This window comes from Dipodomys merriami, unplaced genomic scaffold (genome assembly GCF_024711535.1).
Source record: "Dipodomys merriami isolate MVZ:Mamm:240054 unplaced genomic scaffold, mDipMer1.0.p SCAF_169, whole genome shotgun sequence".
In the NCBI taxonomy this organism is placed as follows: domain Eukaryota; kingdom Metazoa; phylum Chordata; class Mammalia; order Rodentia; family Heteromyidae; genus Dipodomys; species Dipodomys merriami.
Window position 1 is genome coordinate 1,688,463 of NW_027203037.1, and position 18,883 is coordinate 1,707,345.

An 18,883-nucleotide genomic window follows, 5' to 3' on the forward strand; every position below is an offset into this window, starting at 1 on the left:
GATGAAGCACAAAGGCTTAAACAGGTTCTAGAGGGAGTTAAGGAAAAGGATTTTTGTAACTTTCATAATTACAGAGAAGAACATAGGGGACCCATTCAGGTGCACCACCAACCCTAAAATGTCACTTCCTCCGGAGTACCTCCCATTAGGTGGAAGCCGGGAAGCCCAATCTGGATGGAGCAGTCACCATTGACCATATCTAACACCAATATTTGTTATTTCAAAAGCCTCCTGGGCTTGGCATATGCTCCAACATCTACATAAGATACATGAAAGGATGGAGCTAATAAGAACGCCCCTAAGAAGCATGCCGTGGACTCCTGCTGTACCATCAGAATATACCTTGGTTGTAAAAGATTATTTTTTTCTATCCCCCTGACATGACAATGGAGGGGACCTGACCCCCTAGTTACTATGGGCAGGGGATTTGGATGTGTTTTTCCCATAGGGGAGACAGCCCCCATTTGGATCCCTGCCAGGAACCTTAAGTTTTTACCCATCTCCTCGATACAAGAGGATGCCCAAAGATAAACTAACAAACAAGGAAAGAAAAACAGCCATGGGCTAGGCTTGTGTTTAAAAGAGAAAATCCAGAAAGATAACTAATAACTATCCCCAAGGGCAACCAGCCCTTGAGAAGCGCTTGTGTTCTCTAACAATTGCAGATGGCGATACTCCAGCTGTTTGCTGTCCTGACACTCCCAGTCCTGGCAATGGACCTACGGAATCTGCATCAACCTCAACAGTTGACCTGGGCAGTGATCAGCACTGGCAATGCAGAAATCATCAATAACACCACAAGAGAAGCTGTCCCTTTGACCTGGTGGCCTGACTTTCATTTTGATCACCACCGTATGTCATTTTAATATTACCTGCTTTAATTGTTCTTTTACTAATTGCTTGTATGGCGGCATTGTATCTATACTTATTGTTAAACAACCACCTTTTGTTACAAGCCCCATCTCTGGACTCTGAAGTGGCAAAGACTGCTATTCCATCCTTCACTAATGTTAAAGGACTGGTAATGACATTTCCTGGCCTGGTAATGCTTTTGCTAATGGTTTTTCTATGCCTTCCTTGCATTATACCTACACTGCAAAACTCGTTTGAGCTTAGCCAGCCTGTTACATAAGATCAAGCTCCAAGTGAATGAATTTTCCCTTTAGAGGAATCGCAGCCAGAGACAGGTAAGAGGGAGTGTCAGTCTAACCAACCTAAATACAGGGCCTTCAGCTTCACTCTGAAGAAATTCCCGATGACGAGTAAGGCAGACAAGGCAATCCACCCAATGTAAGACAGGTGGGTTTGCTTCTTTAAACAAAGATGGGGGAGATGATGTTGGGAGCCATTGACAGTAAAGCTCAAAGGTCATTTTGACCCCTGTCCTAGCTTAAAAGCATGTACAAGGAACTTGCTTACTTAAAAGACACCAGGTGCCCAGGATTGCTTTGCTATGTCTGCAGTTTGTTTTAAATTTTCCTTGTTTTTCTGGACTATAGTAGAACGGCCTAAGTGTGGGGGCCCACGAGGATGTACCATGCCACATGTGTGGAACTCCCAATACCCAGGTTGCTCCCACGTTCTAAAGAGGACAACCTTACGAGATACTGATACTGACTTTTATATATGCCCAGGAAATAATTGAACTGCTTCGGACATTTCTAACTGTGGTGGGACTGATGTTTATTACTGTGCTAGGTGGGGATGTGAGGCAACTGGGACAGGCTCTTGGATCATGCACAAGGGCCCTCCCTATCCTTGTCTGGTGAATCTCGACCCCCAGACTTGCCTCAAAACCCCTGTGTGGCAAATCCTATTCTTACAAATGTAATCCTGATAAAACAAGAAAAAAGTGAGGGGGAATCTGCAGGGCACATGGGCAGCAAAGAGGTGCTGAGAGAGTAGAGTGGGCTGAGCCCAATTTGCCTTAAGTTCAGTGTGGAACCAGCCTGTGAAAGCTTAGTTGCCTGATAGGGTGTGACCTTGACAGTGATTGGTTCCTCTTCCTCCCCTGCCATGCCACCCACCCTTTTTGGCTTTAAAAATGGCTGCTCTCTGTTAAAAAATGAGTTTTTCTTCCTGCTTGATTTGGCTTCCCACTGTGTCTGATTGTCTCCCGAGCTGAGGGAGGCTAAGGAACGGGCGAGCGCAGCACTGACCTTTCCTCAGACCCCGTTCATCTTTCATTGGACAGACACAGACTCAACACCTAGGTATATTTTTGCCAGTTCTTATTTTGAACTCAAGGCCTGGGCACTGTCTGTAGCACTCTACTACTTGAGCCACAGTCCCAATTCTCACTTATTCTGTGCATGTGCTACCAAGACATCATACCCAGGGCATCTTGCATGTTAGACAAGCACTCTCTCAATAATCCACATTCCCAGCTCCCTCATCTTTTCCTTAATGGTAGTTTTTTACATAAGTATGTTGCCATTTTATGTCCCCAAGTTTAATTTTCTGAATACTGGATACTTCTACGAAACCTGTTCTTCTCTTCCCCTGCCTGGTTTGTTACTGTTCTTGCATTGGCTTCATAATAAAATGTAAATAAAATCTGCTGAGAGCTTCAGTGTATCATATAAGGACACAGCCTGGAACCCTGGAAGAGAAAAGCCATGGGTCTGAAATGAAGAGAATGATGCAGTATGCATAAGGAGCATATCTGAAAAATAAATTAGTAAATAAAAGGAGAAGCATTGCGTAAGGTCTGTTTGCATTCTGGGAGGTAGTATACAGATTAAGTAGGTAGAGCACTGAAAAATTTTTTGTGACCCTACTAAGGCTTAAATTCAGGGCCCGATGCATTTCTCAGCTGTTTTTCCCAAGGCTGAGGCTTTACCCTTGCCACAGCTCCACTTCCAGCCATCTGGTCGTTAATTGGACATAAGCGCCTCCCAGGCTTTCCTTCCTGGTCAGGCCTGTGAATCCTGCTCGGCTTTCTCTCTTACAGCTGGAGCTCTACTCTCTGGAACACTGTACCACTTCTGGTTTACTGGTGGTTTATTGGAGATAAGAGTCTCACAGAATTCCTGCTCAGGCTGAATTTGAATGGCAATCTTGCAAACAGGATTCAATCGGCTTTCCTCAGGAAGACACCAAGGAGCCCCTCCATACAAAACCTTAGGCTAAATCTTGAGAGGCACTAGAGAAAAAACGATACATGAAGACGAGTCTAGTGTGTTCTACATACATAAGGTTGGAGACACACAACTCTCATTATTATTAGATCATTATATAGACAAAAGGAGCAATGAAGACAGTATAAGGATCGCTCCAGATTTTGGTCCTCTCATCTTGAGACAGCAAATTTACTGCAGCTCAATGCTAATTGACAGAACGTGCGTGTCCTGTGGACATTTGCTCCCAAATCCAGTGAGTGACACTCTTTTCTCACTTTTGGCTTCAAACCTGTGACCGAGAGGAGAAGATGAAGAGAGAAAATCCTTCTCAGAGATAACAGCTATAAAGAACATTGGGTAGATAATTTATAAATTCAAAACTTTGGAATGACCCTGTTAAGAAGTCAGATTGTCCAGATGAAAAAATGAAGAAGAAAAGAAAGAAGGTGCCAGTCGCTTCTCACTGTAATCCCAGCTTCTCAGGAGGCTGAGGTATAGAGAATCTGAGTTTGATCCCAGCAAGTATAGCAAAATCCATGACACTGTTATTTCTAAGAGATCACAGGAAAACCCAGAAGTGGGGCTGTGATTCAAAGTTAATGCACTACCCTTGAGCAAAAGGAGTTCAGGGACAATGCCTAGGCTCATAGTTAAACCCCAGGACCTGCCCCCTCAAAAAGAGCCTGTACCTCCATGTCTTTGGGTATGTATGGATATATTCCTAGAGGTGAAGCTCCAGAGTAGTTATGATGAATGGCATCAAGCTAGGATTTGTATTCAATAAAATGATTTCATAACAGAGACTGCTTTCACGACAGTGAATAATACAGAGCTCCCCTTTCTGTTCCCAGTGTAGCCTGAAGGTTCCTCTGCATCCCAGGCCTGCTGGAAGAAGTCTCTCTCATTGTCTGGACAGGCAGGCAAAAGCCCTCACTCCTGCACAGCTGTGTAACAAACAACTCCATCTGGGTCAGATAGTGAGGATGATTTTGGGCGGGCTCTGAAGGTCAGGAGAAAAAGGTCTCTTTGTACCCCAAACTATCTCTCTCCCCAGTGTTCTGGTTTGACAAGAAGCCTTCATTTGTGCCACCTCCTGTGGCAGGCCAAGTCCTGTGCACTTATGCTGCCTTTGTGAGACTATATTCCGGTGTTCAGATACAGTGCTCAATATAATTCAAGAGTCCTTCTGGCAGACAACTAGGGCACTGAACTTAATTGTTTCATTGCCAGTAATGATGGGCCTATGATGCCTCTCCTAGGTTTCTGGAAGCTTGGGAAATCCAAGCACATGTCTGATATCACAAAGGTCCCTGTCATCTAGGGATGGTGAATCCCATCAGGTTTTGAAACATTTGACCTCTCCTAGTTGGGCCCTGGGTGGCTAGGTTTTAGGGTTGAACACAGGGCCAGGGTGCTGACCATGAGCTCAGTGCAGAAGCCCGGTGCTTTACCATTTTCTGTAACAGCATCAATTCTAGTCTGTGTGTGTGTGTGTGTGTGTGTGTGTGTGTGTGTGTGTGTGTGTGTGTGTGTACGCACGTGGGTGCACAGGGGCACGGGCACATACACCATTCTTGGAGGTTGAACTCAGGACCTGAGCACTGTACCTAGTTTCTCTTGTACAATCATAGCTTTCTACCACTTGAACCACAGAGCTACTTCAGTATTTTTTTTACTGTTGTGGTCCTGAGAATTCAAACCCACGGTTTCATATTTGCAAAGCACTCTACCCCTAAGGCATATTCCAAGCCCTCTACTTCAGGTATGTTAGTTTGTTTCTCTTTATTTTATTATTGTAGGAGTTGATGTCTTGGCCTGGATGCTGTCCTTGAGCTCTTCAGCTTAAGTCTTGTGCTCTATCACTTGAGCCAAACACCATTTCAGCTTTTCTGGTGGCCCATTGGAGCTAAGTGTCTCAGGGACTTTCCTGCCCAGGCTGGCTTTGATCTATGATCCTCAGATCTCATCCTCCTGAGTAGCTAGGATGAAAGGCATGAGTGACAAGCACCTAGCTTCCACTTCAGGTTTCTTAGTGGTGAACTGGAGATAATACGCTCATGGGACCTTTTGTGTCTGGGATAATTTGGAACCCAGATCCTCAGATCTCAGCTTCCTGGGAAGGCAGGATGAGAGACCTCAGCTATAGACCCCTAGGCTGTGGCATCTGCTGCAAGGGGCCCATGGGTCCAAGCGGTGGAGTGCTAACCATGAGCCCAAGAGGTAAGGGTCAGAGCTTAGACCCCTATTTCAAGGTTTATGACTGAGAAAATACAAAACAAAACAATAGTCTGAAGTAGACAACTCACTAGTCTACAGTAATACATAATTTTGTCCCTGCCATGGATACATATATGAGCCTCAATATTCTTGTCTGCATAATCATCTCAGTGGGGAGATCTTACAAGGACTCAATGAAAGAATGCACCTGGTGAAGAACACAGCACATGGCACTCTTTGTATGATTAAGAACACAACATCCTATGAAAGACTCAGCACCCAGCACCCAATGCACGATTCAGCACACTGCAACCTGTGAAGGACTCAGCACATAGCACCATGTGCAGTACTCAACACAGACTACCCTATGGATGACTCACACATAGCTCTGTTCCACAAGCTGTCATTAGACTTAAGGCACTCTAATCAATATCACCATTCTTTGAGGAACATTTCACAAACCACACAAGTTCACACCTAACAGTTTAGTGGGATTTTTTTTGGAGGGGGGGGGTTAGTCATGGAGCTTGAGCTTAAAGCTTGGGGATATTATTGTTCTAATAACATTTGCAAAAGGCTAGAACTCTACCACTTAGAGCCATATTTCAAAGAGTCTAGCAGACTTCCTGTCAAGTTTTAAAGCCCCAGAGAGGCCAGGATATCGGGGGTAAGCCAGGGTAAGCCAGGATGATGGGGGTAACCCATGGAGCTGGGTTGCAGCAGTTTATATCTGACTAAGTCAGGCTATGTTGCAGCTGTCAGCACCAGACTCCTAGCTTGCTCTTTCATGTGGTATTTGAAGTCCTGTCCTTCTATAGTTGCCGTTAGAACACTGTACCTCTTTTTGGAGGCAGTCCTGGGGCTTGAATAAAGGTTTTGACACTGTCCCTAAGCATTTATGCTCAAGGGTAGAACTCAATTGATTGAAAGACAGCAGAACTTCTGGGTTTTCTGTTTATGTGGCACTGAGGAATCGAGCCCAGGGCTTCATGCTCACTAGGTGAGCACTCAACAACCGAGCCCCAGGAGTGAACAGGTATAAATAGAGATTGATGTATATAAGCATTATATACACAGAAAGATTTCTGCATATTATTAATTTATAGATATTACTACCAATTATTACTTATTAAATTATTAATGATGTGTCCCAGTGAACAATTAATAAAGCATTAACTAAATTACTCAATATCCTTTTATTGTTTATCACATATGTACATATATCCATACACATAATTTCATATTTAATAGAATGAGACAGATATATATACATCGTTGAATTATGCATCATGTGTTACTACCAATTATTAGGTATTTATGTTTCCATGCAATTTTTATTCTGGTAATAATAAAATATTAAACTTAATCCACATCCTATAATTTTAGTGTCTAATTTTATCCTAGAATGATTCACTACTAATTCAATCTCCTTTTCATTTATTGTAGTGACAATTCTTCCACCTATGACATTTTTTAGATTTATGACATCCTATTACATATAGATTTGCATATATTACATATAGATTTTCATCTGAATTATACATCCTACCTGTCACCAAGCACTTTCAAAGAAAAAGAAAACATGTGTCACGCTCGGCTTCTTACTCAAAGATTACATTTTTTGGCAGTGGTGGGATCTAACTCAGGGCCTAGAAGGCTCAATTCATGAATGGATGACTGTCAGCACAGCAGCTTCTAGGCAATTCAGCTGCCAGGCACTTTCCAGGCCCTGAAATAGAACCCCGTATGCTGACCCCATATTGTGCTTAATGTACTTATTCATTTTATTTTGGTTTTATTCATTTACTTACCATATATTTTATTGACTGTTATTACACATGAAATATTTATTACATTTATTACATAGGATATAGATTTGCCTATGTATGAAACTTCACACCTGATACCAGGTCTTTCACAGAAAAGGAAAACATGTGTCACCATTGGCTTCTTACTCCACAATTCAATTTTTGTGTGTGCTGGCATCTAAAGTCACAGCCTACAAGGTCCAATTCATGAATGGATGAGTGTCAGCATGCCAGCCTGAGGCATATTGAGCTCACAAGCATTTCCAAAACTTGAGATCCAGCTCCAGAGTTGACAAAATTAGAACAGATAGACATGCAGATGGTAGTACACAAATAAATATTGATTTTTATAGAGTGCCAGAGATGTCTATACATTATTCGGTTACATAGGCTACATTCCTATCAATTCTTGTGTATTTCGTATACCTCCATGTAATCAATATTATTGTTTTCATCCTTAATTATTAATTAAATCAACCACTGCCCTGGAATTATTGTGTCCATGTAATTAATAGTATTCTTTGAATGTGTCAAAAATATTCATTAAAATCCATTGGCCTACTAAAATCACTCTATTTATATAGTAGTATTCAGAAACAACTAATTCAACCTTGCCATTCATAATATTCCATCGGTATTCCAGTGAATAAGAAGGAGACTCATAGGATCTCCATCCATTGGTAGGGGTCAGGACCCGGCATTAAACTCAGGGCCTATATTGCCATGTTGGCCTATGGCTTCCCTGGTAGCCCGCCAGCCTTCAGCAATACCAAGTTACCAACATTCTTCAACCGTGTCAATCAGAAGCAGGATGGTCACCTTGCAAAGAAAACAAATGTAAAACTGGTAGCCATCTGTAAGTTGCTAGTTTTTTTTTTTTTTTTGCTCTGGGGCCCTTGGCTGACTGAGAAGTGGGAGACAGTCTTCCTGCTCTGTGGTTGTGTGAAGAACATGTTGGTGTCCTGGCACACTGCAGAAGGCCTCATGACTGGGGAGTGTTCCCTTCTTTCCTCCTGACATCCAAGACCAATTCTGGCTTTTTCTTGAATGTGCTACTGAGGAGTCAAACCCAGGGCTTCTTGTATCCTAGACAACACTCTCTCACTAAATCACATTCCCAGCCCCCTCATCTTTTTCTTAATGGTAGTTTTTACATAAGTATGCTACCATTTTATGTCCTCAATTTTAATTTTCTGAATATTGGTTACTTCTAAGAAACCTGATCTTCTCTTCCCCTGCGTGGTTTGTGACTGTTCCTGCATTGGCCTCATAATAAAATGTAAATAAAGACTGCTGAGGATGACCTGCTTTAGGCAGATGGCTGCAAAGATTGTTGTGCATAGTTGTTTGTTAACACTCCTGGACCTTGAATTCAGGATCTGGGCACAGTCCGTGAGCTGCTTTATTGATGGCTAACCCTCTAACACTGGAGTCATATGGCTATACTTCTTGCTTTGTTGGCCCTGAAGTTGGACAGGGTTCTCAAGGACTTTTCTGCCTAGGATGACTTTGACCATGATCCTCCTATCTCAACCTTGTAATGAGAAGTGTGATATATATATAATCAGATAGACCTGTATTTGCATTTTGTATTAGATCTTCTTGAGGAATGCAGCTGTTATTCTACCCTCCCTTGAGCCCCAGACACTCCTGGATCTGGAGCTGAAATTAACGACCCTCTGGCAGGGAGTACCTGACAAAGTACACATTCCAGATCACTTTCCCCTGTGCCTAGGATCAGAGATAGTGGCTGCTTGGCAAAACCACTTCCCCTGGGTCGGGGTCAGAGATAGTGGACATCTGGCAACCACTTCTCCTAAGTTACCCTAGAAGTACAGTCTAATTAGTTTAGAGCACAATATCTTGTTAGCCTGACCAGTTATTAGCCCCAGCCCTTTTCCCACTTTGTATTGCACCAATCATCTGCTAGAATTATGATTTAAATTTCCCACGTGGTATATTAATTCATTGCCAATACATACTGAGGCCTTACCCCTACCAAAGAACATATAAAAAGTGTTGTAACCCTGTGCTTGGGGTCTCTCTCTGCAATCGGACATCAGTGCACAGAGGGGTCCGTGCTCGAGCTCGTCAATAAAAGACTCATTACCGCTTGCATTGATCTTTGGTCCCTGGTGGTCTTTTGGGGGGGCTCCAAGTCTCCGGGCATTATAGTAAGTATCAACGAGGACTTCTGAGAGCCACTGGTGCCTTCCTAATCATTGGTCTTGCTGATGTTCTTGAAAGACCAGTGAGTCCCTATCCTCAGGTTGAAGTGGAGGGAGCTGGAGCCCACAGTTCGAATCCTGGTCCTGCCATCTCCAAATGGCAGAAGATCCTAAGAAACTCATTCCTATCCATATGAATACCAATGGAATGTGATGTCATGATTGAATGGGAAATTCTTAAATGATTCTCAGATAAAATTGTAAACAATTAGATTATAATACACTGATCAATTTTAATTAGTACTTATGAAACATTTAAACAATCACATTCATTAAATGGAGGCATAATGAAATATCTCAGAACTGGGTGTCACATAGTATAGGGGTGCCATTTTTTTCTGCCAGGACTTATTTGTTAATTGTTATATCCCATTTTCTGAGTGTAATTTGGTATATGAAACTAGGATATATTATAAATCAATTATTCAAACAGTTTTTTATCATAATATAGAGATAAATCCAAATTATATATATATATAAGCAAATTCCCCAAATTAAATATATTTAAACCATTAAAACTTTTAACAAAACTTAACACTTGCTGCAGTGTTCATTATGACAGGAGCCTTGTATAGAATAATTGAATTCCTCCTCCTACACATCTCTTGAACAACAAATATCTGTAATTATTTTGTTTTTGACATGTCAATCTTGACTTTATTCTTAAATGTGTGCTTATGTAAGAAGTACATGGCTTTAAATTTCATGAAAATTCTTTTATACTTACTTTTTGTTGAATTGTCTAGTTTAAGAAAATCAATTACACTTTATATATAAAACATGTTCTATGCTCCATTCAGCATGGCGTACTCTAACATTAGAACGATACAGAGAAGATTTGAATGGCCCATGCACAAGGATGATAGGCAAATTCCTGTACCATTCCATACTTTTACAACAACAGATGTTGGAGGGGATGTGGCCACAAGGGAACTGTACTGCACTCTTGGTGGGAGTGTAAAGTTGTTCAACCACTTTGGAAAGTAGTATGGAGGTTCCTCAAAAGACTCCACATAGAACTCCCCTATGACATAGGAATCCCACTTTTGGGCATTTACCCAAAATATCACAAACAAGACGGTACTAAAACTATCAGCACAATTATATTTATTGCAGCATTGTTTAAGATAGCTAAGATATAGAACCAACCCCGATGCCCCTCATCAGATAAATAGATCAAGAAAATGTGCTATTTGTACCAATGAAATTCTATGCCTCCATAAGAAAGAATGGCATCGCCCAATTTGTTAGAAAATGGAAAGACTTGGAAAAAAATTAAGTGAAGTAAGCCAGGTCCAAAGAAACATAGGTCCCAGGGTTTCCCTAATTTTAATAACTAATATATGTTTGGAATAAGCAGAAAAGGTCAAAATCTATGCACATATGACCAGATAAGATGATGTTAAGGGAAATGAACGCCCAAATAGGAACACAAGTTTTTTTTTCTTACTATTGTTTCGAACGTACTTATAACAGTCTCTGTGTTTTTTTGTTTCTTTATATGTTCCTCCCTCATGCTATAACCCCTGTTTTCACTGTATTTGAATTTGGTGTGCCCACCTCTTGTATATACACTCCTCTAATTTGTGAAGAGGAAGGAAAAAATAATGCTTAAGTAGGGATTCAGATTGACCCATTGTAACAATGAGATGCACAAGAAACTATGGTGGAAAATGAACTTTACAATTTAGGCAGGGGAAGAGGGGAGGGGAGTTTACTTGTAGAGGTTGGAGGGAAGGGATGGTAGAGGGAAAATAAAGGAGGAGGTAACAATCCTTTTTAAGAAATGTACTCATTACATGCTCATGTAAATGTGACCTCTCTGTACAGTATTTTTAAAATAAAAAAGTATGAAAATGTTCTGAGATGGGAGAGTTTATTTCCTTTATTTTACTCATACAATATGGCTAACAAAGAAATTAATGCAAAAAACTGATATCAAGGTATTTTGAATGAATGTGTGTGTGTGCACGTGCACATGTTCTCATGCACTTCCATGTATGTTGGTGTGCTCACAGTTTGAAAAAAGGGCTTCAAAGTCTTGCTAGGCCTTTCCTCTCTAGATTGGTGAGCTACTATATGAGCTACATCTCCATTCCTGGCCCGTTGCTAACTCATTGAAATTTTTGAAAAAATAATCTCATGAATTTATTTTGCCCTGATTGGCTTCCACTGCTATCCACAGTTCTCTGGCTCCTGAGTAAATATGCCGAGTAGTTAGGATTACAGGTGTGATCAACCAGCACAAGGCTTTCAGAGTAATTTTAAAAGTAGAAGAAAGTTTACTTCACAGGGGCCTGTTTTATCATCTCCTACTTTTAAAGCATTTTGGAGTGATTATTTGTGAATTTTTTTTTCGTTTTTTTGGATTCTTAAGAAAGTAAGTGATGATATTTAAAAGTTTAGTACTTTATAAATTGGAACCTGGAAAAATGGGACAGAATATATTTGTCCTTCTTATAAGCTCAGCTCTGTGCATGATAACCCAATGTCACCTACATAGTCTGTGTTGAAGACAAAATGTAACAGAAAACAATCACCATGGGCAATAATTGCAATGGTATTATTTCTTGGACAATATGAATATTGAATTGAGAGTGTAAGAGAATGGAGAGATTTTACCTACCTTTTGTTTATTGCTGAAAGACTTTTGGAAACTTTGACTCATTTTCTTCCTCACAGTGCGTGTTTGGGCCATGCACTTACTGCCTTTAATTACAATTTTTCCCAACACTAAAATGGTGATAACATTAGCATTATAGAAAATGTTATCTTAAGAATTAAGGAAAATAAAACTTGTGAAATACTTAACATAAACTTCCATGAATGAGTTCTGAGTTTAGCCAGCAGTTTTTTTTTTTAAATACTAAAAAGAATGTGATAAGTATTACAGAAACCATTGCATATAGTGAGCAAACAGAAGTAATGTTATCTATTGACCATACTCTTCTTCCAAGGAAGCCAGGTGGATTATTTCTCATGCTGTAAATCAAACTGGTTATCTTATGTCTTGATAGTGTAAAAATATCAGTGACAAAATAATGAAGGAATGTTGTAGACTGGGTGAAGTTCATATGAAAATGTGCAAAACTGATAAAACTTCAAAGTATCTGAACATTATTTTGTGTTTTACATTATTTAAGGTACATTGAAAAGTTAAGAATGACCTAAAAGAATGGATTCTCTTTTCGATGTCCTATCATCGGTTCTTGGATGAACACTTTCCTCATTCTTGTAAAGGCATCATCAGATGAGGGGAAGTATATTATTTTTTGTTTGCTTCTGTCCATTTATTCTTCATTTGAAATCTGAACTACTTGAGACTGAAAGAAAACAAGGAAATTAGACACGCAGTCTTTGGAAAAAACAATCATTGTGAAATAAATAAAATGCATACAGCCTTATAAAAGGTCTGACTAAAGTGAGTTATATAGTCTCAAGCATAAACAGAAAATGATTAAGCAATATCATGTTATTTAAAATTGAAAATGTTAGGAGTTGCTTAATATTGTTGCTTTCTAATATCTTGAATTAATTATTGATTTTGTATTGAAAGATTAAAGATGATATTAACAAGAAACTTGATTAAAAGTGTACAAAAGTTCTGAATAGACATGTTCTCCTTAAAGCCCTGAAAATTTACAGTGGGTTTACAAAGTTATTTAATACCACTTCTATGCTGGTTTAATTCTTTTTGAGCAGAAGTCATTACAGAAATGTAATTCAAAATTACTATGATACTACTTCATAATTATTGTAACTGTAAGGTCCGTTCCTGGATGGCGAGCAGACTCCACCCTCCTCACAGCAAACTCTCCACCTTGTATCTGCGTTTGGCAACTGGGACACCTGGAAGAGGTCACATCTGAATTTGATGTGCCCACAACTTTCTCTGCCCATACCCTAGATAAGGCCTAGCCCAGGCCCAGAAGCTCTCTCTGCTTTTCTAGTTCTTTCTCAGCTCTCTTCTCTGTCCTCTCTCTCTCTGTTCTTTTCTAGCTCTCTCTGCTCTCTCACTATTCTCTCTCTCTGCTCTCTCTCTGTTCTTTTCTAGCTCTCTCTGCTTTTTTCTAACTCTTTTCTAGCTCTTTCCTCTCTCTTTCCCAGCTCCCTCTCTTTCCCAGGCCTTTCCCAGCCACGTGGAGTGCCAACCTTGCCTGGTCCCAGCAGGTCTACTGAATAAACCTACCCAGTACCTGAATACTGCGTGCGTGGTGCTGTTCTTACTCAGCTACCTCATTTTAAAAACCTAACAGTAACTTTTATCAAAAAAATCAAAGGAATCAGGTGTGGTGGTAAAGACTTTTAACTCCAAGCATTTAGGAGGTTGGATTTAAGTCTAAGGCCAGTCTGGAGTACTGAAAAGAATAAAAACCTGCCCTTTATTACCCTTTAACAAAGGTAATAATGCTGAGAGTGTGGAGAAAAGGAAATTTTCTACACTCTTCAACAAAATGCAGGTTAGTATTCTCCTTGTAGAAAGTAATATGCAGCTTTCTAAAGAACTCCAAAGTTGAAATATAATCTGCCCCAACAATCAAGTGATTATTTCTCTATTTGTAACTTAAATATATGTGCAGTTCATTGTAATCATCATTCACAACAACAGCCAAGATATAAATCGAAGTTCAGTGTTCAACTACAGACTAATAAAGCAACTGTGGTACATGCACAAATATCTTTTTCTGTTTCATCCTTAAAATAGCAAGCGACTTCTCCCATTAGCGACAACTTACAATGACCTGAAAGATGTATTCTTTTTTTTTTTTTTTGTCTGTCGTGGGGCTTGAACTCTGGGCCTGGGCGCTGTCCCAGCTCTTCAGCTCAAGGCGAGCGCTCTACCACTTGAGCTACAGCGCCACTTCCGGTTTTCTGGTGGTTTATTGGAGATAGGAGTCTCACGGTCTCTCCTGCCCGGGCTGGCTTTGAACCGCGATCCTCAGATCATAGCCTCCTGAGTAGCTAGGATTACAGGCGTGAGCCACCAGCGCCCGGCTGAAAGATGTATTCGAAATGAAGAAAAATGTAGTCTGCTGATCTTTGTAAACACACACACACACACAAACACACACAAACCAACATCAAAAATTAAGACAGAAATTTTTAACAAGTAAAGCAACGTGGAATTGTTGGGACATTTAGGTCACAATGTTGAAGATAGTAGATATACAGAATGAATCAGTATAGAGTTGTAATGTACAACATGAGGATACAGGAGACAACACTGGCCTTACATGGTTTCCCTGATTTGCAATATCTAGTATATGTCTGAGTCAAGCAGAAAAGGTCAGATAAGGTGATGTTAGGGAAATGAACCCTAAGATATGTATTCTTTTTTTTTTCTTTCATGCGATTGTTTCTAACACATTTATAAGACTATTTCATTGTTGTTTGTATGTCCCTTCCCCACAGTATAACCCCTGCTTTCACTGTATTTGATGTCGGTATAATTTGTGGAGGGGTAGGGGAAAAACAAATCGTTTAAATAGGGATACAGGTGGACCCATTGCAACAATGGGTCGTTATGTCGAAAACGAACTTTACAATTTTTGTGGTGGGGGGAAGCGGGTAGGATTGGGTGGGGGGCGGAGGGAAGATGGGAAGGGGTGGGAAGGGGAAACAAAGGAGGAGGCTACAATCTTGTTAAGAAATGTACTCATTATCTTGCCTGTGTAATTGTAATCCCTCTGTACAGTATTTTCACAACTAAAAAAAGAAATGAATGAAGCTAAGTAAGTAGGAGTTGTTCTTATGAGTAGGGGTTGCTCTTTTTGTTGTGCTTCCCTCAGTAATGGATAAGATGAACATAATGTTGCATGCTCAATATAGAACAAAATGTCAAATTAAAATACATGATATTATCCTTGGTGTAAACTAATTATTGCAAATAAAGGAAACCACGGGACCTATGTTTCTTTGTTTAGTTTACTTCACTTAATATGATTTTTTCCAAGTTCTTCCATTTCCTTAAAAATGAGATGGTACCTTTCTTTCTGATGAAAGCATAGTATTACATGTACGTATATCTCTCTGGTGTGTGTGTGTGTGTGTGTGTGTGTGTGTGTGTGTGTGTGTGTGTGTGTGTGTGTGTGTGTGGTGTGTGTGTTTCACTTTCTTGATCCATTCATCTACTGAGGGGCATCTGGGTTGATTCCATATCTTAACTAGGGTAAATACTACTGTGATAAACATAATTGGGCTGGTAGCTTTAGAGTGGCCTTGTTTGTGGTCACTAGGGTAAATGCCCAGAAGTGGGATTACTGGGTAATATGGGAACAGTATTGTGTACATCAAGGATAATATTAATAGTTGAGCAGAATAGCTCAATAGCTATGTACATATGACTCTATAAGAACAACTTTTTGTTGTTCTTAATGTACTACGTGATTTGTTTTTATCCTTTTGTGTTTTCCCCACCTATGGTTTATCGCCTGAAGTCACTGTATTTTAATCTGATGCCCTGGGTATTGTAAATATGTTGATTTGAACTTGGGAATGGAAAGAGAAAAAACAAAATGGTGAGACAAAGGTCAAATGAGTAACCTATGCAACTGTCATACTCAAAAGACAATATGTTGGAAATAATCTTGGGGGGGGGCGTTGGAAGGGAAGAAGGTAAAAAATTGGAGAAGGGGTAACAAGTTAGAAAAGAAATGAATTCCTTGCCTTACTTGTGTAAGTATAACCCCTCTGTACTTTACCTTAACAATAGAATTTAAATAAAAAATAAAATATATGAGAGCAGCAATAAAGGAGATAGGAAAGGGGGAAATACTGTAGTACAGTGCAGTAAAACAGCTGTGGAGACCAGAAATTTTACTTTTACATAGGAAGGAATAAACTTGCACACAGATTTTCAGCCTCATGTCAGTAATTAAAAAGGGAAAACAAAATGCACAATCAGCAAACCAATATAGATAAAATAGAAAATTAAGCAAGTTGAAGGGATGACTTGGACCAAGAATAACAAATGACACAATTAGGTAACAAATAACAAGCTGGTAAGTTTAAAAAGTATTACCCATAATTCTATTAAATGTTGTTTACATCACAATTTGTTAGCACTATAATTCAAATCACAGTTAAATAATATATCATTTTTATAATGGTATTTATTTTTGATTTCTTAATATTGAATGTTTAATATATAATTTTAATTTTAGCAGCTATAGAAAAGAAGAAAGTTAAACTAATTTTAATGATATATTTCATGAATTGTAAAACTGAGAAACATTAGAATTTATACAAATAATTTATCATTATTATTTTATTTCTGTGAATTAATGTAATAATTCAAAGTGTATTCTACACTTAACACTCATCTTAACATCAAATAATAAATTATTGCACATGACTCGGTTTTCGGTGGAAGGATTCAGAACTGTGGTAAAATTCACACCACACAATACACGAGGGAATGACCCCTCTCATCTTGTTTAAGTTGTGGAAATTTGATTTCTACATGAATGTTAAATTCCTGTCTAGGTGACATTTATACAAGTATATACAATTACATGCATGAGGAGTACTTCAGATGATACTTAAAAGTCATATTTATTAATTAAATTTTTATGATTTTGTACCAGATAAATAATTATAGAGAGACTGAATTTCTGATTAGATGATGGTGCATGTGGGCCAGATTATGCATATTGAGGCTTCTTTTATATTCCTGATATTGTTTCTACAGTTAGATTTAATTTTCCTTAACTGGGTTAAGTGTATTATATTGGATATATGAAAGTAATTCTTTGCCATTAATCCTTTGCCAGTTGTCTAATACTAATATAATTTATCCATGAGTTAGAAGTAATGGAAATAACAACAGATATAAGCAAGATAAATCAGTCTGAAATAGAAAAGTATTTTCACCTTTATTTTGATAGCTGGTCCTCTTTTACACTACAGAATATTCTTGGGAAAATGTGCTCCAGGATGGCCACAACTGCAGAATATTATGGTTTGATCTATCATAGAAGAAGGAAGGATGCGGAACCTCCCTTCCAAAAGTCTGCTCCCAGGGATGTGATCTGCTTTATGGTGGTTACTTGAAAATGAACATTTTTCACAGTCAACCTTGAAAAGCCATCTTGATAGACCATTTCTGTAAGTAGATTACTACAGAGTTATTCATGGCTTTGTAAGGATGCCAAATTGCCTCATTTTGAGACAATTTAACAGGAATTTATTCACCAGTTCTTTGTATCTTTCAGGGAAAAACCAGTTGACTCTAGGCCAGGGAAGCACTGGGGCCCAGAGAAGCTACTACCTTGAATAGTAATCCTAGACCTCTAAAACTAAACATACACAAACATACACACACACACACACACACACACACACACACACACACACACACACACACACACACACACACAAATCAAACAACCAAACAAACAAAAAAATTCCAGTTAGTACAGCCAATCAGGTCTGCTATCACAACCTACTTAAAGTCAGGCAAAAAAAGCGAAGCTGAGAGTTATTTAGATGATAACTAATATATTTTTTATGAGGCAGACTGAAATGAGACCCCAGAAAGAGGGTCAGGAAAACTGATCAGAGAGACTAAAATTGGTCACACAAAGATTGGAAAATAAAATTCCTTGCAGAACTAATAAATCATAGTAAGCCTGCACATATAAGAACAAGACAGCAGACCAAATTCCAGAAATGCACATTTACTTAGAGGTCAGCTTAATGAATTATCAATGGAAATATTTGAATTCTTAAATATTTGACAACATGTGGAAGAAGGCTGAAGAGAAAGAAAATGCCATCACTCTGTTAGGAGGTCCAAGATCACATTAGGAAGTAATCAAGCACAGATTTGTAATAAAAAGAGTAAATAATTATTCCAAATGAGGGCTTCATTAGTTTTGATCTAACAGTTCTTGATGTAGGTGCTAGCAATTACCATACAATTGATCCAGTCCCACAGCTGAGTTAATACTGACTGCAGTATTCCCACATGAAGGAAAAGAGAAAATTTTAAAATGTCTGATGAAATGAGTAGAGGGTGAAGTGTTCTAATAGTGATATCTAGGTTTAGACACAGGTGATGAGGTCGATTTTCTTTTCTAAAAATCCCCCATTTTTAGCCTGGTGCCAGTGGCTCACAGCTGTAATCTTACCTACTCAGGAAGCTTTGATCGGAGGATGGCGGTTCAAAGCCAAGTTAGGCAGGAAAGCTCCTGAGACTTATCTCCATTTAACCACCAGAAAACAAGAGGTGGCACTGTGGCTCAAAAGGTGGAGCACTCACCTTGACTTGAAGAGCTCAGGGACAGTGTCCAAGTCCATACTTCAAGCCCCTCGACCAACAACAAAAATCTCCCTTTTCTTGGACGGCCTACATCTTTTCCTAACATTCAACAAAGAAGCCATTTTATCAACCACTACATTTAAGTCCTATTCTAGCTACTGCAAATAGAATGATTTGGTATCCTATGTCAAAAGTTCATATTTGCAGAAACAAATAACAACAGTGGTAAGTTTTTTTTTTCCAGTC

The 18,883-nt window shown here is 39.2% G+C and overlaps 1 non-coding gene across 1 annotated transcript; it reads left to right on the forward strand.

Moving 5' to 3' along the window:
• Window positions 1–10,166: 10,166 nt before the first annotated feature.
• Window positions 10,167–10,269, forward strand: LOC138828977 (U6 spliceosomal RNA). The gene has a single exon (XR_011372445.1). It is a non-coding gene; the product is annotated as a U6 spliceosomal RNA (small nuclear RNA).
• The last annotated feature ends 8,614 nt before the right edge of the window (window positions 10,270–18,883 follow it).